The sequence below is a fragment of the Eptesicus fuscus genome, chromosome 12, assembly GCF_027574615.1.
Source record: "Eptesicus fuscus isolate TK198812 chromosome 12, DD_ASM_mEF_20220401, whole genome shotgun sequence".
Classification (NCBI taxonomy): domain Eukaryota; kingdom Metazoa; phylum Chordata; class Mammalia; order Chiroptera; family Vespertilionidae; genus Eptesicus; species Eptesicus fuscus.
The window spans coordinates 52,052,085-52,075,452 of record NC_072484.1 but is presented as its reverse complement, the minus strand read 5'-3'; the positions used below and the strand labels follow the sequence as shown (position 1 = coordinate 52,075,452).

The window sequence follows — 23,368 nt, the reverse complement described above, 5'->3', positions numbered from 1 at the left end:
TGTTCACCTGGAGGGAAACACCACGCATACTAACCTGCAGTGGGCAGTGGGCTGAATAGGAGCCCTTATTAAAAGTCAGAAGAGCCGAAACCGGTTTGGCTCAGTGGATAGAGCGTCGGCCTGCGGACTCAAGGGTCTCGGGTTCGATTCCGGTCAAGGGCATGTACCTTGGTTGCAGGCACATCCCCAGTGGGGGGTGTGCAAGAGGCAGCTGATCAATGTTTCTCTCTCATCGATGTTTCTGACTCTCTGTCCCTCTCTCTTCCTCTCTGTAAAAAAATCAATAAAATATATTTTAACAACAAAAAAAAAAAAAGTCAGAAGAGCAGGCTGGCCACAGCAAGCACCGACGCTCTATTCCAGCTGCTTGGTGATGAGCCAGGCGTTTCCAGGTGGGAGGGGCAACAAGATCTGCTTATACATTCATTTGCTTACTTAGTATTAATGGCAAACAACTCTTCCAAAGAGACATAAACATACATGGAGGGAAATAAATTCGCTTTTTAATACTAAATGCTAACATTCTCTAAAATGATAGCACAGGATCACAATCAGAATGCACAGTGTACCGATCTTAGTCAGATTCCATTTTACTTACATTCATTGGTGTTTCGTTCTACACAGTTTTATCACATTATAGTTTTTGTGTCCCCCCAAGCACACTGAATGCCTCCAATATCACAAAGATCCCTTCTATAGCTCACTACCCTCGCCACCGCAGCCCTTACCCCTGACGACTGCTCATCTGTTCTCCATCCTGGAACTGTGCCCTCCAAGAAATGCTATGTCATGGAATCAGAAATCACCAGGAGCCACTGGAAGCGGAGTGACAGGGAGGGAGCTGCCCTGGAGCATGCCCTGCCCGGATCTCGATTTCGGGCTCGTGGCCTCCAGGCTGTGCGGGAATCTGCATCTGTTGTTTTACACCATCCAGTCGGTGGCACTTCATCTTGGCAGCCCCGGGAAACTAATACAGCAGAGGAAAATGGCGAATGTGCACCCACAGACACATGGGGAATGTTGTATATGTTATCTAACACAGCTCTGTTCTCAGGAGCAAAAACCTGGGAATACTCCACATACTCCTCCATAGGAGCATGACTAATAAATTATCACAATCAGGAAACAGAAGGACCTGCTACCTGACGTCTGGCTGAGTCTAAGTTTTTCTGCTGTGGGAGCCTGGTAATGGAGTTGGCCCCACAGAGACCCACGAGCCCTCCTGGTAAGTAGCCTTCTTGCTGGAGCTAAGAGATGAGAGTCACACTCTAGAAAGTGATGCCTACTCATTTCACCACCAGCAGCCCACAAGTGAACCTGCTCCCCAAATTTTCACCAACAGTAAGCACTGACATTTTGGGAAGGTGAACCCCTTGCCATCTTGTGGAGCCCAAAAAAGTATATGTTACCTTATTTTTGTTTTGCATTGCTTTAGCAACTTGTGAGGTTGGACTTTTTCTACTCATTTATTGGCCCTTTCAACTTCTTTTATAAATACTTCTTTGGATCTTTGACCATTTTTCTTTTGGGGTGGAGTCACTGGGTTACCTTTTTCTTATTGATCTATAGGAGTATTTTATATATTAGTCATTAGGAACACTGCAATAGTGATTAATTAGTAAATCATTCAAACCGCTTCATTGTCTCCGATTATCAGCTTGGTGGAACATTTCCAACCCCTGAAGGATGCTGGGCCCCCTTCCTTTATCCTCCACAACTCTGGACAGGCCTGTGCCAGGGGTTGTGAGGCCCCAGTGTGCTCTTGGTGCCGCGGGGCACACATGGGAGGCAGGCGGGGCCCTGCTCCAATTCCCTCTCCTTCACGGCACAAAGAGCATTAAGACGTTTGTGGGGATTAACAAGCCACACTTTATGCTCTAAGAATTATGTGACATTTCAATTGCCCTGAAGTGTGAAAGGGTCTATTGTGCACAGACTCAAACCCATCCTGAGCTCTCACCATGTCCGGGTTAGAGCCTGGTTTTCATTTGCATCTATGTATCACAAGCAGTTTCCTCTGGAGCCTGCAGACAATGTTTCAGTTATCCACCCAGGAAAGGACAATCTGTGCGTGGTAGTCAAACCAGTGCATCGTGAGTCCTCCTGACCTGCACTCCGTTCCCGAGGGAAGGTCTGCAGCGGCCTCCTTTCACTGTACTGACCAGTAGACACAGGAGGCCCAGCGCAGAGAATGGGCAGCACAGTGCACATACAGGACAGGAGAGAAGGACTCTCAGACAGAGAACAGGAGAGAAGGGCGCTCGGAAGCGCAGGTAAAAATATCTTGCCCTCCTGGGAGGCCAACAGATGACCCTTTTGAAAGAGAAAGCCATACATTTTCATTTCTACCCAAATCATTTTATAACATCCTCTTAAAAAGATTATTTGGTTAAAACATTTGTTCCTTTCCAAGTAAAATCAAGCTATGCAGATAAAGAGTGGAGACACGGTGAGGACGTGAACCAATCCTTGCCACGCGCTCTACGCTGAAACCGGTGAGCAGGTTGCAGATGATGGAACTCATCTATTGTGGGTTATTCCTACACCCCTTTGTGTCAACACATACTCTCCATCTCACTCTTTCTTCTTGCACTCACCAATTCATTGAACAAAAGAGTAAACAAAACTGTTTTCTCTAATTACGCTAACCCAGTCCTGGGTGAAACAGTCCTCTGGAGAAGACGCCTGAGGAGTTGGCAGGACAGAGGGTTTGCTGGGAGGACATGACGGAGCAGAGGGAGGGACCTGGGTGAGGGCGCATGGGAGACAGCAGTGGGCAGCGAGGGCAGCTTTCTCCAAGGCCTCCACCTCAACTTCCGCACAGTGCGTAACAGTCAAGCCAGGACAGACGGAGGGGGCTGCCCTCCCGGGCACACCACTAGAAGCTGGACTCCCATAGGACCTGAGATCAGGAACACCACTGTCCTCGTTGGCACATGAGGCCTGTGCTGCCCTCTCAGGTTCACTGTGAGCACCTGCAGGAAGGCCAACTCTGTGCCACTACACAAGCAGACTTGGATGGTGCCTGTGGGCTTCGGCATCTCCCTGGCTCCAGGTGTGTTTGTGCACTTAACCTATCTCCTGAGCAAGGTGAAACGAGAGCAGAGGTCAGAAGTCAGCTGTTAACCAACCTGCTGCCTCTCCCAGTGGGCGCTGGGGCACTGGCCCAGTGCTTCCTGTTCTGCAAGGTCCCTGGGTCTTAGATGCAGCTTCACCCTGGGTTCAGAATAAACACCCATTTCTCCAGCCTTTGTCTCCCAGCGTCTGGCCTTTGCTTCACTGCCAATACATATGCTGTTGGGATATTCTGCTGTGTTAGCAGATTCGGGTCTAGGTTTGTGCCCACCTGAACTTCAGTCCCAGCCACACTGTGCTCACTCAGGCCTGCTGCCAGCCCCTCAGCATGACTGTCCTATTGCTGCCCACACGCTACATGGCATGCCTCCTACTGCACTCAGGGCCAAGTCCAGAATACTCCGACCCTGTGCAGGCTGGAAGTCGCTGAGTGAGAGGAGACAGCCCCTGGTGGGTGGTGCCTGCTCTCTGAACAACAGGAGATGGGGGTCAGGCAGAAGCCCTGTCCAGGGAGGCTGCTGGTGCTGCACCGTCGCTGGGAGGATGGACATGCTTAGGGTGAAGCCTCTAGGTTCAAATAGCTCACCTTCCCACAGGGATTATGGACTAGATGAAGGAGCAAAACACACTTTCACTTCATTTAGCTTTTAGTAGTATTAATAGGTTGATGGATAATGCACAATCCTACCTAATAAAAGAGTAATATGCAAATTAACAATCACTCCACCACACCCACCAGCCACGCCCACCAGCCACACCCACCAGCCAATCAGAGCAAGTATGCAAATAAACCCAACCAAGATGGCTACAGCCACAGAGAGCAGGAGGGAGGCTTGGGTTTCCCAGGCAATGGAGGAAGCCAAGCTTTCCGCCTGCCCTTGCTGGCCTAAGTCTCCACTCAAGGCTACAAAGTTTCAATTGTAGAAGGTAAACAAATCCAAACAGAAAAGGCGGCAGCCACGGAGCTGGAAAGAGCAGGAGGCTAGGGTTGCCCCTGGCAATGGAAGAAGCAAAGCTTTCCTCACACCCTGTCCGGCCCAGGCCTCCACTCCAGGCTACAAAGTTTCAATTATAGAAGGTAAATAAACCCCAACAGAAATGGCTGCCAGCCATGGAGCAAGCAGGAGGCTTGGCTCCGCTCCAGGCTACAAAGTTTCAATTGTAGAAGGTAAATAAATTCCAGATACCAGGGCCTCCGCTTGGGTCACCAGGGGACATGGCTGGCCTGCAAACCACCACAGGCCCCTCACTCAGGCTGCCCCACGCCCCAAGGAACCCCCACCCTGATCTGGGACACCCTTCAGGGCAAACCAGCTGGCCCCCACCCATGCACCAGCCCTCTATCCTATCTAATAAAAGAGTAATATGCAGATTGACCATCACTCCAACACACAATATGGCTGCCCCCATGTGGTCAAAAATCCTGCCCCTATGTGGACACAAGATGGCCACCACAAGATGGCCAGCAGGGGAGGGCAGTTGGGAGGCATCAGGCCTGCAAGGGAGGGCAGTTGAGAGGGACCAGGCCTACAAGGGAGGGCAGTTGGAGGTGATCAACCCTGAAGGGGAGGGCAGTTAGGGGTGATCAGGCGCCAGAGGAGGGAAGTTGGGGGCAAACAGGCTGGCAGGGGAGCAGTTAGACATCAATCAGGCTGGCATGGGAGTGATTAGGGGGTGATCAGGCTGGCAGGCAGAAGTGGTTAGGGGCAATCAGGAAGGCAGGCAGGCGAGCAGTTGGGAGCCAGCAGTCCTGGATTGTGAGAGGGATGTCCGACTGCCCGTTTAGGCCCAATCCCACTGGGATCGGGTCTAAATGGGCAGTCGGACATCCCTCAAGGGGTCCCAGATTGGAGAGGGTGCAGGCTGGGCTGAGGGACACCCCTCCCCCCCCGTGCACGAATTTTGTGCACCGGGCCTCTAGTTTAGAATAAAATGGGGAGAAATGTAAGCAAGTAATAACAAGTAGTTACTGCTCATGCATTCTTAACTGTGAAAATCAATCCCACCACCTTTCTTACACAGAATGTGTGAAGGTGCAGCCACACTGCAGAACCTAGGGCTTGAAGACAGAAAAGGCGTGTCTGCATGTCAGGAAAATGTCATGACCGTCACTTTCGATCAGAAGAGTACTGTTCCTGCTCAGCTCCCTGGCATACCCGCTCTGGTCATTCACTCATTACACACAGTTATCAAGTATCTACTAGGTGCCAGCACAATTCCAAATGCTGAGATAAAGCAGAGAACAAACGGACAGGAACCTGTGTACCAAGAGCTTACATTCTAGAGGACAGAGATGAGCAGAAACAGCCAACCCAATGAGTAAGCAGTAGCACAGCATGGTGGTGAGTGCTATGCGAAGAATTAAAATAGAAGGAGACAGTTAGGCTGAGATCTGAGTGAAAAGGAGGGGGCAGTGTTGTGAAAATCAGGGGGGACTGGACCACTTAACATTGTTAAGATATTGTTGTGATGCTAACATCACCAGTGTGATATGAAGACTCAATATGGATCCTATCAAAATCCCAATGGATTGTTACATAGAAAACCAAAGCATGAGCAATGAAAGAAAAAAAACAGATAAATTAGATCATCGAAATTAAAAGTTTTGTGCATCGAAGGACAACACCAAGGAAAGGAAAATACAACCTACAGAATGGGAAAAAAGGTTTGCAAATTATATGTCTGATAAGAATCTAGTATATATAAAGAATTCTTACAACTCTACGACAAAAAAAGACAAATGATCCAACTAAAGAATAAGTAAAGAACTTGAACAGAAGATATACTAATGGCCAATAAGCACATGAAGAGTTGCTTAACATCCTAAATCAATACGGAAATAGAAATCAAACAACATTCTCATTGTGCCTTACATTTTCAGCACCAGGAAACTGAGGCCTTTGGGTCCCCTGCCTCTAACAGCCTGAAGCCTGCGTGATGGCGCCCTGGAGATGACTGAGCTCCAGAGTTCCACTGCCTGGGCTCAGCTCCTGGCTTCATCACTTTCGAGGGTGACCCTGGGCAAGTCAGTAAACGTCTCTGTTTTCAGTGATATCATCTAAGAAGAAGGAAGGAATGAAGGTTTTTTGTTGTTGTTGTTTGTTTTTTGTTAATCCTCACCTGAGGTTATTTTTAGCGAGAGTGGAAGAGGGAGGGAAAGACATAGAGAAACATCAATGTGAGAGAAATACATTGATTGGTTGCCTCCTGCAGGAGGCCTGACTAGGGCCCAGGCCGGGGAGAAATTTCCAACCAAGGTACATGCCCTTGACTGGAATCTTAGTCTGCAGGCCAGCGCTCTATCCGGCTAGGGCGGGAGTTTGGTTTTGAAGATGAAATGAGCTTTTCCCAGTCTTCCCCCTTCTTTGCCCTTCTGACAACAGCCAGTAAGCCCCACGATCAAAGTGAACTACCTCCCTCACATTCAAGGAACACTGAGGATGTAACAACACAGGAGTAAAAACATGGCAGACCTTCCCAGCCCCACACTGTGAAGGCCAACAGCTCCTGAGCACCTCCCTCCAACTCCCTCTGCAGTCAGCTTTCAGATAACTAGAATTGTAAGTTAGCTCAACTCTAAGTCAACTAATAGAACTTGTCCCAGGGAAAACAGCAAGTTTGGGGTGAAGGGGTCTGCATGTGTGTGCATGTGCGTGATGGGGATGGCAGAGGTGGGTGATGCGATGCTATGCTTTTGTTTTGGGAACACAGTTTTCTCTGAAGAAAAGCACTTTAAAAAATCAATTATTTAGTTCTGAGAGCCGCGCGGTATTTTATCTGTGTAAACTTAGTTGCAATGACAGGAAACCCTGACTTGGAACCTCTCTGGTAAACCGGGTGCTCCCTCTGTGTGGCTGGGATGTAATGCCCCCCCACCCCCCCGGCAGGTGCTGCAGTGAGGAGCCCTGGGCCATCCTGAAGCCATGATTCCTCCACATCTGACCTCAATGTGGTTCCTGCCTCAGCATTTCCCGGGGAAGGAGTAGAGACTGCTCTACTGTCAGAAATAACACTGTTGTCAGAAGCAATGGCCCCTGGAAGTCGTATTTCACGTTTAGTGTCGGTTTTTGGCTTCTCAGGGAAACATGGAGAAAGTGGATTAGAGAACTTCCCTGTATTTCTGCTCCAGTCTCACCGTATTTATTATTTTACTTCTCGCTGCTTTTTATATTGACATAATAAAGTCTAAAGCAAAAGATGTTTTAACATTTCATTGATCCGTGTTTGAAGGGGAAAAAAACCCCAAACTTAAAGGCTTTCCTTTCTGATCTCCATGATCTCTTTTTCCCCATCTTGTTTTCTTTGCTCTTTGTTTTTTCCCTTCTCCTGACCTCATTCTCCCCATGGTCTTTGTAAACATTTTAAGACTTCCCAGGAGGATTCTGGTTACACTAGCAGATTGAACACATATGATGCTTTGACGTCCTCCTGAAATCACACCAAAATGACTTGAAAGGAAAAAAGTTATAAACTCATGAGAACAAAGAAAATCAAAACCATAAACTGATAACACAATTTGGGAAGTGGATGAGTAGTCCCTGGCTGAGTAATGGGAGAGAGCTGAACTGAGCTTGCTTCATGGGATGTCAACAGGAAGCCAGCTGGTATTTAAAACCCTCAGGATCTAGAAGCACCATTTACTCTGGAAGACAGTTAAAGAATAAAGCTGGCCCTAGCTGGTTTGGCTCAGTAGATAGAGTGTCAGCCTGCGGAATGAAGGGTCCCAGGTTCGATTTCAGCCAAGGGCACAAGCCTGGGTTGTGGGCTCAATCCCCAGTAGAGTGCATGCAGGAGGCAGCCGATCAATGAGTCTCTCTCATCATTGATGTTTCTATCTCTCTCTCCCTCTCCCTTCCTCTCTAAAATCAATAAAAAAAATCCTATCTAATAATAGACAAACATGCAAATTGACCATACCTCTGACACACCCACAAGCCACGCCCACCATCCAATCAGAGCGAGCATGCAAATTAACCCAAACCAAGATGGCTACAGCCACAGAGAGCAAGGTTTCCTAGGTAACAGAGGAAGTCAAGCTTTCCGCCTGCCCTGGCCAGGCCTAAGCCTCCACTCAAGCTACAAAGTTTCAATTATAGAAGGTAAACAAATTCAAACAAATGGCGGCAGAATGGAGCTTGAGAGAGCAGGCCAGAGTTGCCGCCGGCAACAGGGGGAAGCAAAGCTTTCCGCACACCCTGGCCAGGCCCAACCTGCTTAAGGCAACAAAGTTTCAGTTATAACCCCAACAGAAATGGCTGCTGGCCTCGGAGGGAGCCCGAGGCTTGGCTCTGCTCCAGGCTACAAAGTTTCAATTGTAGAAGGAAAATAAATTCCAGATACCAGGGCCTCCGCTTGCGTTGCCAGGGGGCGTGGCCGGCCTACAAACCACCACAGGCCCCTCGCTCAGGCCGCCCCACACCCCAAGGGAACCCCCACCTGATCCGGGACGCCCTTCAGAGCAAACCAGCTGGCCCCCACCCCTGTACCAGGCCTCTATCCTATCTAATAAAAGAGTAATCCAGCCGAAACCGGTTTGGCTCAGTGGATAGAGCGTCGGCCTGCGGACTCAAGGGTCCCAGGTTCGATTCCAGTCAAGGGCATGTACCTTGGTTGCGGGCACATCCCTAGTATATACATATTTTTTAAAAGAATAAAGCTGGACACAGGCTTGGTGTTCACAGCAACTCCCATCCCACTCCCTCAATCTGTGTGTACCAGCAACTGCAAATCCAAACATCCCTCCACCCAGACCCCCACAGCCCCAGAAGACTGCAGAGGCTTCTCTAAGGAACTGACAATCGAATGCTCTGCTCTCAAGGACTCTGGGTACAGCAGAGGGCATGGATGAGGCACTGTGTCAGAGGCTGGCACACCTGGCCCACTGCCCACTTCTGTAAACAACATTTCACAGAACACAACCACACTCATTCATTCCCTGGATGTCTATGGCTTCTGTCAATTAGGACACACTAGTATAGCACACTGGGGTGGAGTAGTTGCAACAGAATCCAGATGGCCCGCAGAGTCTAAGTTCTACTAGTATATGGTGCTTCACAGAGGAAAAATGCCAACTCCTACCTTAAAGTGAGAACCACTAGTCAACCACAGAACTTCCCATCAGCTTTGACTCTCACTCCTCCAATCATGACTACTCTGATTAAACACGGACAACGGGAGCTTTCCAGATATTTGAGGGAATGGTCCAGCAAGGAAGACAGAGACAAAACAAGCAGATCCAGGGAACTGAGAGGGAAGAAAAGACAGATGGTGCAGGGAGCAAAAACTATTTCTGTGTTTAACAGGTCCCTTATGTGCCAAAAGCCACAGACTGACATAATACCCCCTTGAGTGGGTGCAGGCAGCCTCCCCCCGCCCACTCCCACGGGGAGACTTTCAGCTGCAGGTGAGAAGAGGGGCCTTCCAAGGAACAGCCCTTCCCGCCCGCAGCCCCTCCCCCCCACCCCAGGTAAAGGATGATTACAGGAAGAGCTGGGATGCTAAAAAGGTCTCGTGGATCCCACCCCTCTGACTTCATTCCCCAGTTCATCTGATGGACAGACATGACTCAGTGTCTCTGATAAAGAAAACACAGAGACTCGCTCCTCCTCTGCCCTCACAGAACCGTTGGTTTGTTTGATCAAGTAGACATCTCTCTTTCACAGCAAGACACTCTCTGAAGTGAGTCGCTAATTATCACTAAAGGAGTGCTTGAACATTAAAAGCATTTCTTGTCATAGGAATGCCCAAAATCTATTTCAATGACTAAAAGAAAGAAAAGAGATCTTACCAGAATTTCAGAAGTACTGGTAGCAGAGCTTTGTGGAATCCAGGTAGAATTGGCATGGTATTGAGACTGAGAGCTTCATTCTGAGACACATGCAGTAAGAAACCAGCCTGGAATATAAAGCGAGAGACCTGATTCACACTCCTGAACCGCATTAAATGTCCTCCTCCACATGCACACTAGGACAGATGAATAACAAACTGGCAGGAGTGCTGCTGGGAAATACTATGAGCTGCCCTGGCATGTCCAGATACAAGCCTCTGAAAGATCCCACCAGGCTACCATTAAAATGAACACAAAACTGTGGTGTACGTTATCCCACAGCATTGAAAGGACTGTCCCGAAAATGCAGTCATTTTATTAAATATATTTAAAAATTGAATTAGAATACTTTTATCATTTCTTTTGTGTCTGTCCTCTTACAAAACTACCTCTCTTAAAACTGAAAATTTACAGGTCATCTTTTGAAATTAAGGAAGCTTTTGCCAGGATTTTAAAACAAACACGGTAATGAAAATTAGGGTTAGTAGTGGACCAAAAGCATTCTGCTAAGTTGGTGGACTGGACGTTCCTGAGGTAGAAATAGCTGCTTACCCAAACCTCCTGCTAAGCAAGTCCTAGGTTCTAAAACTATTTTCCATCCTAATTTAAAATTAGAAAAGAGGAATGAAAATTTTAAAAATTTATTTCTGAGACTGTTACTTATGTTCATATAGCAACCAACCTGGGAAAAACACCTAATTTATTCAAAAGATTGCCATTAATTGTGATTCTTTTGGAACCTTCTCCCCTCTTAACTAATTTTGCCCAAACTCCCTATCTGTTAACATCATCATGAGAAGTCTATGAATTAAGCTATTTTAAGTCACCTTGGTCCATGTTGCCACTTTAGGGACATCAGTAGGCCCTGCTTTGCCTATGAACGGGCAGGACTGGAACTATGTGATTAGCAGAGCCAGAAGCAAACTACTCGGCTCTATACCGGGGACTTCAAACACTGAAGAGGGTCTGATTTCTGGAGGCCTTTGCGTATAATGACTAATCCACCGTGAAAGAAGCTTTCAGGCAGGCAGTTGGATGAGACATCCAACTACTTGCTGTGTAGGCAGTTCCTAGGTAGCAGAACCACTAGCACCCTAGGCAACAGCGGCCCTGGTCGAACCATAGCCATCTACTGGTACAGGTCTCCCCGTACGTTGAACTGATTCAACGATACACGGTGGTATGCAGTACTTCATATTTGTTTAGGGATTAGCTTTACTATGAACGTAAACCCTTTTCTAAAACCAGAAGATGAATGCCTGTTTAAAGAATCTGTAAAATTTACAACAAAATACATAATGATATGTTATAGTAAACGTTTCAAGGTGTCTTTTTTGTTGTTGTTGATAACATTTTCAAATGGTGAATAATGTCTGTGAAATTCTATGTAGTGAATGACCTTACCATGGAGCACAATCCCACAGATGAGGTCCTGAGAGAGAGTGACATAGATGTCACTGTGTGTCTGAACCCCCAGTATAGCCCTCAATGGAGGGTTGTGTTCTCAGTGGAAAGCTCTGCCCACAGGTGACTCCAACAGGTCATTTTAAATCATCTCTAGATTACTTATAATACCTAATACAATGTAAACGCTGCGTAAATAGTTATTATACTGTAGTGTTTAGGAAATAACAAGAAAACAAAGTTTGTACATGTTCAGTACAGATACAACCATCCTAGGCCTAACTACATAGTACATGCCAGCAACAATATAACATTTTTTCCAAATATTTTCACAGTTGGTTGAATTTGAGGTTGCAGAACCCATAGATAAGGAGAGCCAACTCTATTGAAAGAACCTGCCAACCTAGAATTCCATATCCAGCAGAATTGTCTTGTAAAAATAAAGAGTTTTTAAGCTATAGAAAGGCTGAAAGAATGAACCACTGGTACACCAGCCCCATAAGAACTGTCAAAGGACACCTTTCAGACAGAGGAGGTGATACCTGATGGAAACCTGGACCTGCACAAAGGAAGGAGCAGCATCAGAAATGGTAAATATGTGATCAATAGAAAGGACTTTCTTATTTTGAAAATCTCTTTAAATTGGCTAGGATACTTACTTGAGAATTTGATTCCTAAAATAATTGTTATAGTTTACCTCTGGACATGATTAATAACTAATTTTGAAACTTCCAAAGTTGGTTGTTACTAGTTGAAGTCCTCCCATGGACATGAGAAGGTGTCTTATCATTTTCAATTACCCCGTCCTCATTGCTCAATGATAGTCTATTATCAGAAGAACTGGCCTTGGGTTCCAGTCATGTTTCTTTCTTACCTCATGGAAAAGTCAATAAATCTCAGTTTATTTATTTACAAAGTAGGGTCAGTAATATCACTCTGATTGATCATGGTAAGAATCAACATTTTGAGACAAAACGTCAGAGTTCAGAGCAAAGCCCCCACATTGACCTCCGACCTGCATTGACCTCCTGGAACTTTTGAAAAGGGTCTGCCACAGAACCAGACTAGTGTGGACTTCAGAACACCCCAATCTCACCCACTTGGATTTATGTAAGTTCCTGTCAGATGCAGCCGAGAGCTTCCTAGAAGCACCGTCATGTGCCTCTGACATCATAAACCACTGCGGCATTCTGACCGGCCCCTGACCGCCTGGCAGAGACCACACTCTTCCCACTGGCAGGGGGAACACTGAGGCTCAAGAGCATGAAGGGATAGTCAATGTGGAGTCAGCCCCTTCTCAGTCTTCCCTCTAAACTACCCCTGGTTCCTATTCCTCAGAAGGGTGGAGCTTCGCTTGTCTGCACTGAGAAAGCTCCGCGTTACCCTTCCCCACGCCGATGAAGGAAGAGAAGTACCTGGTGTCAACTGCTCTTTGGTTGTTAATGGTACTGCTGTGGTGTCTCCCACAAACCACACTACTGCATCTCCAAAATGAAATGGAGCAAAAGGTTTTTTGTTCTATGCTGTTGCTTGCTGCCTCGAGGCTGATAAGGATGGAACCTTTGGTTGCTGCTGACGCGAGTTCAAGTCACTTGTCAGATGTATGGGAGGCATCCCGGTGCTTGTCACCCTCATCAGCTGCGCTGTGAGTGAGACAGTTGATCCTTTTACAATGTTCTTACCTCCTCTCAAAACAGAATTACTTTAAAGTTACACGCTTGAAGCCACGCCTGTGAATTTCCATTTCTGGTACCTGCTTCTTCTACATCTGACTTTGACTTTGTTTCAAGTATCACTGCAGTCCCATGTTCCCTTCATTTTCAGAGTTACTTTCTGCATTCCAGAGAGGTTCTTTCGCTTCCACCCTAAGAAATCTTTGGCTCACATTTTCAACACTTACCCTTGTTTTACTGCTTGCCCTTTTCTTGGTTTTTCTCCAAATTTGAAACTCAAGGTGCTTAAATACGTGACCCTGTATTTAAAAGTCAGCTTACTGAATTCAGCACTTTATTTTGAAGGCTGAAATTTGTGAAGAACCGAGAAGTGAGCCACCTTGAAGAGGGCCTGCTCTCTGCTCAGGGGAGGTGATTTAACACAGGAAAGGGACTATTCCCTTGGGTGATCTCTGTGATTGTTGCTTCACTGGGTGCTCTTCTTCATTCATTTGTTCAACATTTATCAGGTCCTTCCCTTATCACAGGCGCTATCCTAAATGCTTTTTTTCCCTTCAAATTAAGAACACTTAGTTGAGAACTTATTTTGTCTACAATGGAAAAATTATACAAGTGGATGAGACAGGACCCGCTTTTGGTGAACTGAGAAGCACCAGTGATCTGAGTACCAGGTGTGCATGGAACCAGAGAACCCCAGGCGTGGTGTCCCTAGCCCTCTTGTTCTAGGTGCTCTTGGGGTATTTATTTGCTAGATACCAAGTACCCAAGGATAACTGTGACACTAGCCAGGCCTGGGTGGTCTCCCTGTTTAATTCAAGGTAAAGAAGAAATAGGTATGCCCTAGCCGGTTTGGCTCAATGGATGAAGAGTTGGCCTGGGGACTGAAGGGTCCCAGGTTAGATTCTGGTCAAGGGCACATTCCCAGGTTGTGGGCTCGATCCCCAGTAGGGGGCGTGCAGGAGGCAGCTGATCAATGATTCTCTCTCATCATTGATGTTTCTCTCTCCCCCTCTTCCTTCCTGTCTGAAATCAATAAAAATATATTTTAAAAAAGGAAGAAGAAATGGGTATATCGGGTGACACGTGACAAATACAGGGACAGAGAAATAGAGGACTTTCTAGGCAAAGAAGAAAGCACAGAAAAGAAGTAGAGACGTGAGGCCTGGGCTCTCATGGAAAACCATTAGAGGTTCGGCATAATGGGAAAGCAGTGAGAGTGGGCAGTAATAGGCAAGGAGGCGAGAGCCCAGAGAGGGCCACATGGAGCACAGCTCCAGGTTCAGGGGACATGCTGGAACAAGGAAGGTCCTAGGGACCTGATGGCTCTCTTGCCTCCAAAAGTTACAGAGGTCTCTCCATGTGGATATTTTAAAGTGCCATCTCCTCAGATCAAGAAGGGAGAAGGAAAACAAGAGCCTAGTATGCAAACATCATGTTCACATTTTCTGTCTCCTCTTCCATTTTTACCACCTCTCAGGACAGGTAAAGAAAGGCTTTAAGATTGCTTCTCTAGGCCATGTCCTCCTTCTGGCCCAGACACTAGAAACTGGTGTTTTCTGTGCACCATCACTCTCATTCATTCTCATTTTCTTTCTCTCTCTCTCTCTCTCTCTCTCTCTCTGTCTCTCTCTGTCTGTCTGTCTGTCTCAACAAAGCTTGGCTCAAGCTCATTATATTGCAATAGCATCACACTAACTCTGAGTTGATGTAAAAACTGGGCAATGACCGAGGGTTCTTGGGGACCCGACCTCCCCCTCAAGCTCTAAAACCAGAACCACAGACTTTAGAAGATACGTAAATACTGCTTATAACTGGTTTTAAAGTTCCAGGTGGTTTCTTTTACTGCATCCATCACCTTTCAACCGTCCCCCCACACCCCACCTTTACAACTATGCCTTTTAGTCCATCCAGAATAGAAAAGAGATTCCTCAGTTAGCCACTTCCTATCAACGGTTTCATCCTTGGTTACCCAACACTTTGAAATAACTGCTTAGAAGCACTCAGTTCATTCTTAGCCAAGACCTTGAGCCCAGTTACTGTTTGTAAGGAGGGCAGGAGGTGATTTCCGTTCTTGGGTTTTTGTGAAGAAACCACTCCACATATGTGGTACATGCTCATAAATTGTAGCAATTATCATTATTCTACCAAATAAAAACTCTATCGCTTATCTCAGTGGTCGGCAAACTCATTAGTCAGGAGAGCCAAATATCAACAAGTACAACGATTGAAATTTCTTTTGAGAGCCAAACTTTTTAAACTTAAACTATATAGGTAGGTACATTGTTATTAACTTAATTAGGGTACTCCTAAGCTGGCCTTTGCTAAAAACTCAAGGGGCCAAAGAGCCACATGTGGCTCGCGAGCCGCAGTTTGCCGACCACTGGCCTATCTATTTCCAACCAGATGACCAACACTCTCTACCAGTTTTCTCAGGTATAAAATTGAATACTACAGCCTCATAGGATTGTTGTGGTAAAAGGTAATATATGTAAATCACATAATACAACTCATAATACAGTGTTTTAAAAAGTAGTTGTTGCTATTAGCTATTTTTAAAAATTATTGAAGTGAGATTCATATAACATAAAATCAACCATTTTAAACTGAACAATCTAGCAGCATTTAGTACATTCTCAACATTGTAAAAGCACCACCTCTATCCAGTTCCGAAACATTGCCATCACTTCAAAATAAAACCCTGTGCCCATTCAGCAGTCACTCCTCATTGCCCCTTCCCTCACCAACCACCAAAGCTGAGATTTGTCTCCATGGATTTCCCTATTCTCTACACTTTTCACATAAATAGAATCATACAATAGTGGCCTTTTGTGACTGACTTCTTTCACTCAGCACAAATCTTCAAGATTCATCAATGTTACAGCATGTGTCCGAATTTCATTCCTTTCAAGGCTGAATAATATTCCATTGTATAGTTATACCACATTTTATCAATCATCCATCCATGGACATTTGGATTGTTTCCAGCTTGAGTTCCTTTTTTCAATTATTTTTCGTATACAGTCATGCACCACTTAACACACGGATATGTCCTGAAAAATACATCATTAGGCGATTTTCTTGTTGTGTGAGCATCACAGAGGGCGCTTCCACCAACCTAGCTGGTCCAGCCTGCTGCTCACCTGGACAAATGGTGTACCACGGTTGTACATGCCGTACGTCACTGACTGAAGAAGCATCTTAACGTGGCGCATCGCTGCATACTCAAAAGTGGAATCGCTGGATCATATAATGATTCTATTTTTAACTTTTTGAGAATCTATACTGTTTTCTTACATTTCTATCAGCAATATACAGGGGTTCCAATTTCTCTACATCCCCACCAACACTTTTGTCTTTCTTTTTGAATCTTAATTATAGCCACCGTTGTGGTTTCCTTTTCCTGATGATTAATGATTATGAGCCTCTTTTCACGTGCCTCTTGGCCATTTGTATAAATTTTTTTTTGGAGAAGCGTCCATTCAAGTCCTTTTACCATTTTTTAATCAGATTGTCTTGTTGTTGGGTTGTAGGAGTTCTCTATATATTCTGGATATTATCCCTTATCATATGTGTAATTTGCAAATATTTTCTCCCATTCTGTAGGTTTTCATTTCACTGTCTTTAAAATGCACTTTATGATACAACATTTTAATTTTGATCAACTCCAATTTATCTATTTTTTACTGCTCGTGCTTTTGGTGTAATATCTAAGAATCCATTGCCAAATCCAAGGTTATGAAAATTTACTCCTATTATTTTCTTCTAAAAGCTTTATAGTTTAGATCTCATATTTAGATGATTGACTCATTTATATATAGTGTAAGGTAAGGATCCAAATTCATTCTTTTACAAATTCGTTCATTTCTTTTGTGGATATCCAGTTGTCCCAGTATCATTTGTTGAAGAGATCATTCTTTCTCCACTGAATGATCTTGGCACCCTTGTTGAAAATCACTTGGTCATAGATATGGTCTTATTTATAGATTTCCAAACCTATTCTTTTGATCTATATGTCTATCCTATGCCAGTACCACACTGTTTTGATTACCATAGCTCTGAACTAAGTTTTGAAATCAGAAAGTGTGAGTCCTTCAACTTCATTCTTCATTTTCAGGATTGTTTTGGCCATTCAGATTTCCTTGTAATACTGTTAGAATTTTGTCAGGAATTGCATTTGAATTTGTAAATTGTTTTATTATCTTAACAATATAAAGTCTTTCATACCATAAAACCGTGTCTTGCCATTTACTTAGGACTTTTTTCCTCTCTTTTTTTTTAAAAAATTATCTTTATTGTTTAAAGTATTACAGATGTCCATCCCTTTATCCTCATTAACCCCCTCCACCCCATTCCCTTCCCCTCTCCAGGCCTTCCCCGAACTATTGTCTGTCAATGGGCTATGCATATAAGTTCACTGGTTAATCTCTTCCCACTCCCTCCCTTCCCTCTGAAATACGACAGTCTGTTGCATGCTTCAATGTCTCTGTATCCTTTTCGTTCATCAGTTTATTCTATTCATTTGATTCCACATGTAAGTGAGATCATGTGATACTTGTCTTTCTCTCACTGGCTTATTTTTCTTAGCACAATACTCTCCAGGTCCCTCCAGGTTTTCTCAAAGGGTAAGAGATTCTTCTTATTACAGCTGCATACTTAGGTCTTCTTAAATGTCTTTCAGCAATGTTTTATAGTTTTCAGTACACAAATCTATCACCTTCTCGATTAAAATGATTCCTAAGTATTGTATTTTTTCTTGATGTCATTATAAATTGAATTATTTCCTAATTTCCTCTTCAAATTGTTCATTGGTAGTGTATAAAATACAACTAGTTTTTGTATGTGATCTCACACCTGCAACTTTGCTGAATTTGCTTATTAGCTCTAGCAGCGTTCATTTTTGGGGACCCTTAAGAATTATTATGTAGGATCATGTAATCTGCAGTAGAAATCATTTTACTTCTTCATTTCCAATTTGGATGTATTTTATTTCTTTTTTTTCTTGCCTAACTGCTCTGGCTAGAACTTCTAGTACCATGTGAAAGCAGCATTTCTTATACTTTGCCTTAGGGACAAAGCTTTTAGTCTTTATAGCTATATTTTTAAAAGCCTTATTCTTCCTTTTCCTTTGTACAACTTTCATGAGATCTTGGAAACCAATTCTACACAGCTTTAATTATCTCTGAAACAGCTTTTTTCACTCTGCAAGGACATGGGTTTTGATATAAAAAATACCATTATTGTCATCTTGTTCTAGTTTATAAATTTTTATAAATAATGTTCATAATTGCCCTATCTCTACTTCCTTGCAGTGTTTGAGTTAGCATGCCTTATACAGCTCCTGTTCATTATATTATGAACTTGCCCTGACAAAGAATCCAGCAGCAACTTGGCCCTGTTCATATTCTAAATAACCAAGTACTAATCGGTGTCATACTTAAGAGTTCCACTCATCTAAATACGATCTCATTTTTTCCCACCCAAATCCTCATTTCTCTGACCAGTGACATTTTCATTTTCATGAAAGGCTGAGCCATAAATTTAGTCAGTTCTGTTTCAGTTTTCCGGGCCTTCCAAATTTTGTCGCAAACTGCCAACATTGCAGTGTTTAGAACACGCTGGGATTTTTTATTGCTTGGCTCTTATCACAAATGTCTGCCTAACAATGTGCTTATGAAGGGCATTCCCACAGAACAAATTAATGCTGCTCTAGCCCTCTCTGGATCTGGTACATCTGTTTTGGATTCTGTTATAATTTTAAAATTTTAGGGTAGCCAGTGTTCTGGTGTGGTGAAATTGCCAGAGGATTCCGCACAGCCCTGAACTGTGCCAGACGGCTTGAAATAGCACATCAGTGAGTTTGGAAAGACCTACTTTCAGAATACAAATAGAATGAAAGACACTTCATTCACTCTGAGTCAGGTCCAACAAATAAAGCAAAGATGAGCATCAAAGACTATGAGGGTAACAGAGCCTTACGGCCACCTGCAGCTGATCCACCCCAAGAACAGGGGGTGTTTTGATGGAGAGCCTCATATTTATTGCATGTTCATTCTGTGCACACATTACTACAACTCTGAGCAGTTAGTGGCATCAACCCCTTTTCACTAATGGTGAAACAGGCGCACAGAAAATTTGACCTTTTAGCCTAAGGTCACGAATCTGGTGCATGGTGGGACAGGAACTGGATTTTGGGTTTTATGACAACATCTCTGCTTCATTCCCTCATCCCAGGGGTTGGCAAACAAGGCCTGGGGGCCAAATCCCACCCACCACCTCTTTTCTGTAAATAAAGTCTTACTGGAACACAGCCAGGCTTATCAGGCACGGTGTGTGGCAACATCTGTGCCACGGAACACTTAAGGGGTGGAAATAAGCTGTGTAATTTACAAAACCCAAAATGTTTATTACCTGGCCCTTTGCAGAAAAAGAAATTTGCAGGCCCCTCCCTCTACAGTAAAACCTATCATTATTTCTGAGGTTCTCCTCCACCCACCTTGTCCCCATCTGATAGGAATCCCAGAGAAGTCTGCGGTAAGTCCTCCAACGTGGCTCTTGCACACTGCCAGAGCCGACAGAGACAGACTTGGGAGGGCCATTCACCATGTAGTTTAATCACTCTCACCAATGAACAAGTGCCTGGCACACAGCCAGTCTTCAACTCCCAACGGGCCTGCTGCCCAGGTACCCTGACCTCATCACAGCCACCCAGAGATGCCTGTTGCCAGGGCCACCTGCACTGTGGAAGCATCTAGACCAAGGGCAGGCCCGCATCTAGACCACATGGCTCTGTACCTTCAGGCCTCCCTTTTTGCCCAGATTGCTATATCCAGGAAGCATGGCAGTCTGCCTCAACTGCCTGCATGTGGATGGACAGTGGACTTCATCAGCCAAGGCCTGAACATGCCCCTTATTTACGGGTCACTCGCTTCCCAGCTCTGTTTCAGTGGCAACTCATTGCTGGTGTTTACATGTGAGTTTTGAGACCAAGGACTCCAGAGATTTATGGCACTTAGCAGTTAGAAGAGGGAGCTATAAAGTGTGTGACAGAGTAGCTCTAAAAATTAAGACGCCTGCTTCCTGAAACCAGGCTAAAAATCCTTCCTCTTGCTGCCTTCTTCTGCACTGAGCTTGTTCATGCATAATATGGAAAGGACAGCATGGATTTACTGCTTTCTCTGCTGAGAACCTTCCTCACTTTTAGTTCCTGGGGTGATGTAAAATATTGCAGCTCCTTGGGAAGTTTATCATAAAACCATTTGAGGAGGAGGAGGGAAGGAGTCAGGCCCCAACAGGCTGCAGGCCTGCTTGAGAAGAGTCTATCCTTTGCACTCATGCAGGGAGATCTAGTGTCACGGTTTATTCTTGCCATCCCCATGCTGTTTAACATGGGCCATGTGTAAATTCTCTCCGCCTTGGTTTTTCACTTCACAGTGAAAGTGAAGGAACTCTAGAAAATCATAGAGCACTGGGCCAAACCTACCACAGACACGGGTCCCTTGCTTTCTTCACTTTTGCCCTTCTTGTGCCCTAAATTGGCTTAGCAACGTGTAAGGTCAAGGACCTCAAGAAACCTGAAGTTAAAAAGTATAAACATGGGGAGTGCGGGGCTCTGAAGAGCAAGGAGACATTTATTTAGGGACATCATCTGCTATTCAGCTTCATTAATCGTCTAACCTGGTTTTCTGAGGCACAGATTCCACCATGGAGGACTCTTATTTTTTGGAGTGGTATTTTATTCTTCGCTGGGTTCTTTCTGATCAGAGCCGGGCTCCCTTCAGACTTGTGCAGGCAAACAAGAGCCAGAGTTCAAGGGTGGAAGCGTGGGATCAGGTCCGCCTCTTCTGCATGTCAAGTATAGATGTCATAAATGGGCTCATTGAAAGCAACTTGGGATCCAAATGGAGAGAAAGAGTGAAAGAGACAATCCCAAATGAAAGGTCATTCAAATCATTGATACCTCATCTTTGTCACATGTTGTGACTCTTTCATTTCCGGGCACCTGATGCTATGGAAATTCAAACCATTTCTAATTGACTGCAGTCCTGTGAAGCCCAGAATCAGGCAGCCCTGGAAACTGTCCGGGTCTCCCATCCTGCCCGGACACTTGCTGCTTCCATTTTCCAGACACGTACTCTGAAGAAGCTTCATAACTATAAGCTTACACTTTTCAACGTTTAGAGGGAGTTTCTTTCACTCTTCCAAAAAAAAAAAAAGAAACGAAACAAAAACCCTGGCGTGTAGTTCGAGTCTGCGGCCACCAGGTGGCAGTGGTGCCTAATCCACGGGCTCCAGGCTCCTGAGCTACAGACAGCGGGTGGGGACCTGGGGCGTACGTATATCCTCAGACTTGCAGACTTCACAAGTTTCTGCGAAGCGGGGACCCCCACAGAGCCACAGAGTACGCCACGACATCATTCAAAGTCCCGCGGCTGGCATGTGGCTGTGGAGGGCGCAGGGCAGTTTAAGGACGTGGAAGGACAGTGGTTCAGCCCGCCCCGCCCAGCAGATGTCTGCGTTCTCACCAGACTGTTAAACGTGCAGGAAATCCCTCCAACAGCCGGCTTCTTGGTTTATCGTTCCCTCTGCAGAAACCTCCGTTTCTGTTCAATAACCTGACTGTCGCGATGCGGGGTCTCAGGGTTTCAGAACATGACCCTCTTTCCTCAGAGCTGTGTTTTACTTTAAACCAAGTCCCAGGTAAAGTGTCCTGTTATCTGGATGAATTTTTAATGCATTTGACCTTTTCTGGAGCTCACGTTACACACAAATTCCAGCAGGGGGCGCACTGAGGCTTCCCTGCGCACTCGGCCTGTCCACACCTCGGCAGGTTCTAACCAGTAACCCGAGTACTCACCCTCTGGCACTCTAAGGGCTCCCACGGGTCAGGGAGGAAGACGTGGGCCTGGATTTGAGTCCAGTGGAGGGTGCGGGACTTGGGGTCTGCGCAGCTCTGAAACCACACAAGGCCTGGTTCCGACCCTGCACCGCAGCCTCCAGCCGCATGCTAGCCCCAGCAGCCAGCTGATTGGAGGATGTATCAGTCACATGACATGAGCCTACCAGTCCCCAGGCTGCACATCACTGGTCACGTGGAGTAGGCCAATCACGTGGTGGCTCGCAGACCTTGCCAGGTCGCCCTGAGCATGATGGGTAAACAGGTCTGCCTCGCCCCCACTTCCGAGCTGAGAATCACTTTGTTTCAGAGAATTTCCTCGCAGTCCCGAGTGGATTCGGGGCACAGGGGCTGCCCATGCCCAGCAGGTTCGGTGGGTGGGCCAGAGGAGACCCTCCTTCCGCAAGGTGGGCTGGATGCAGCACCTGCTTCAGAAAAAGAAGCCTCGTAAAGAGGCCTGGATGTGACCGTAAGAGATCGCGTGCATGAAACCACAGGTTCACGTCCACGGTCGCTGCGGACGGTACAGTAAGCGGCCCGTGGGCACCCTGGATCCAGCACAAAAGGCAACGCGCAGCCACGGCTAGAGGACCCTGCGGGGGTGTGACGCCCCGCGATGGGCTGAAGAGCGCCTGCGATGCCGACCAGCTCCCACGGAGGAGAGGGCGCAGGCATGAGAGTCCCCCGAAGAGGAGAGAGATCGGCCGGGTCGTCCAGGGTGATCCTGGGCGGTCCAGACACAGAGAGCCACGGTCCGGCACGTCCACGTGGCCCGGAATCTGGTTGTTGGGTCACTTCCAGGAAGCCAGAGCTCTCCTGACATTCGGACACAGACCCGAGGCTGATGGTCCCCAGGCCCCGGTCTCCCGAGGAACTGCCTCTTGGCACCCGCAGACTGCTTCCCCCCAGAGGACGTGGGGACCCTGCGGCACCGCTGGGCTGCAGCTGTCTCCCTAGTCTTGCCTCCAACACTCAGAAGACAGAGAAATGGGAGAAATGTCAGGAATATAAGAAAAGAATGACGTGGACGCAGGCACGCCTCTCCATGTGCACAGGTGGAGAAAGGCGTGGAGAGAAGGAATGGATTTGTAATTTTCAAAAATTAAATCTTTCTTGGGCATTCCCACTTTTTACCACGTTGGAGTCCGCACTTAGACCCTTTATGAACCCCAGATTCAAGTACATGGCTCTCCCCTCCTGCACTTTAGTGTTCTCCAGGACATAAGGGTCCTCTAGGAGCCACGGCCTTTGCTTGGGTTTTCCATCGTCCTCTTACATGGAACACAATGCCTTAAAAGGGAGACAGCAGATCTTTCTGCAAGACCAGTTTCATCTCAAATTTCTCGCCTGCAAGGAAGGAATAGGGGAAAGGGGCCCCCTTAATGGGCAGGAGCTGACAGCGTGACTTACTTTAGGAAGTCCAGACTGTTCTTTACCAGAGAGCTGTGCATCCTCCTCCTCCAGCCAGGGGCACAGCTGTCCTGAGATCACGGCTCA

General features: G+C 46.0%; 1 long non-coding RNA gene across 2 annotated transcripts in view; it reads right to left on the bottom strand.

The window, feature by feature from the left end:
- LOC129150867 (uncharacterized) overlaps positions 1-21,891 on the bottom strand; it is a 28,537-nt gene extending 6,646 nt beyond the window's left edge. Inside the window, exons 1-2 of one of the 2 annotated variants that reach the window (XR_008557631.1) lie at positions 21,833-21,891; positions 9,863-9,969 (exon numbers count right to left, since the gene is read on the bottom strand). This is a non-coding gene — a long non-coding RNA (uncharacterized LOC129150867). Of the gene's footprint in view, positions 1-9,862; positions 9,970-12,405; positions 12,427-21,832 lie in introns of those variants that run through there. The other variant, XR_008557632.1, reaches the window with a different exon arrangement.
- Positions 21,892-23,368: the final 1,477 nt, after the last annotated feature.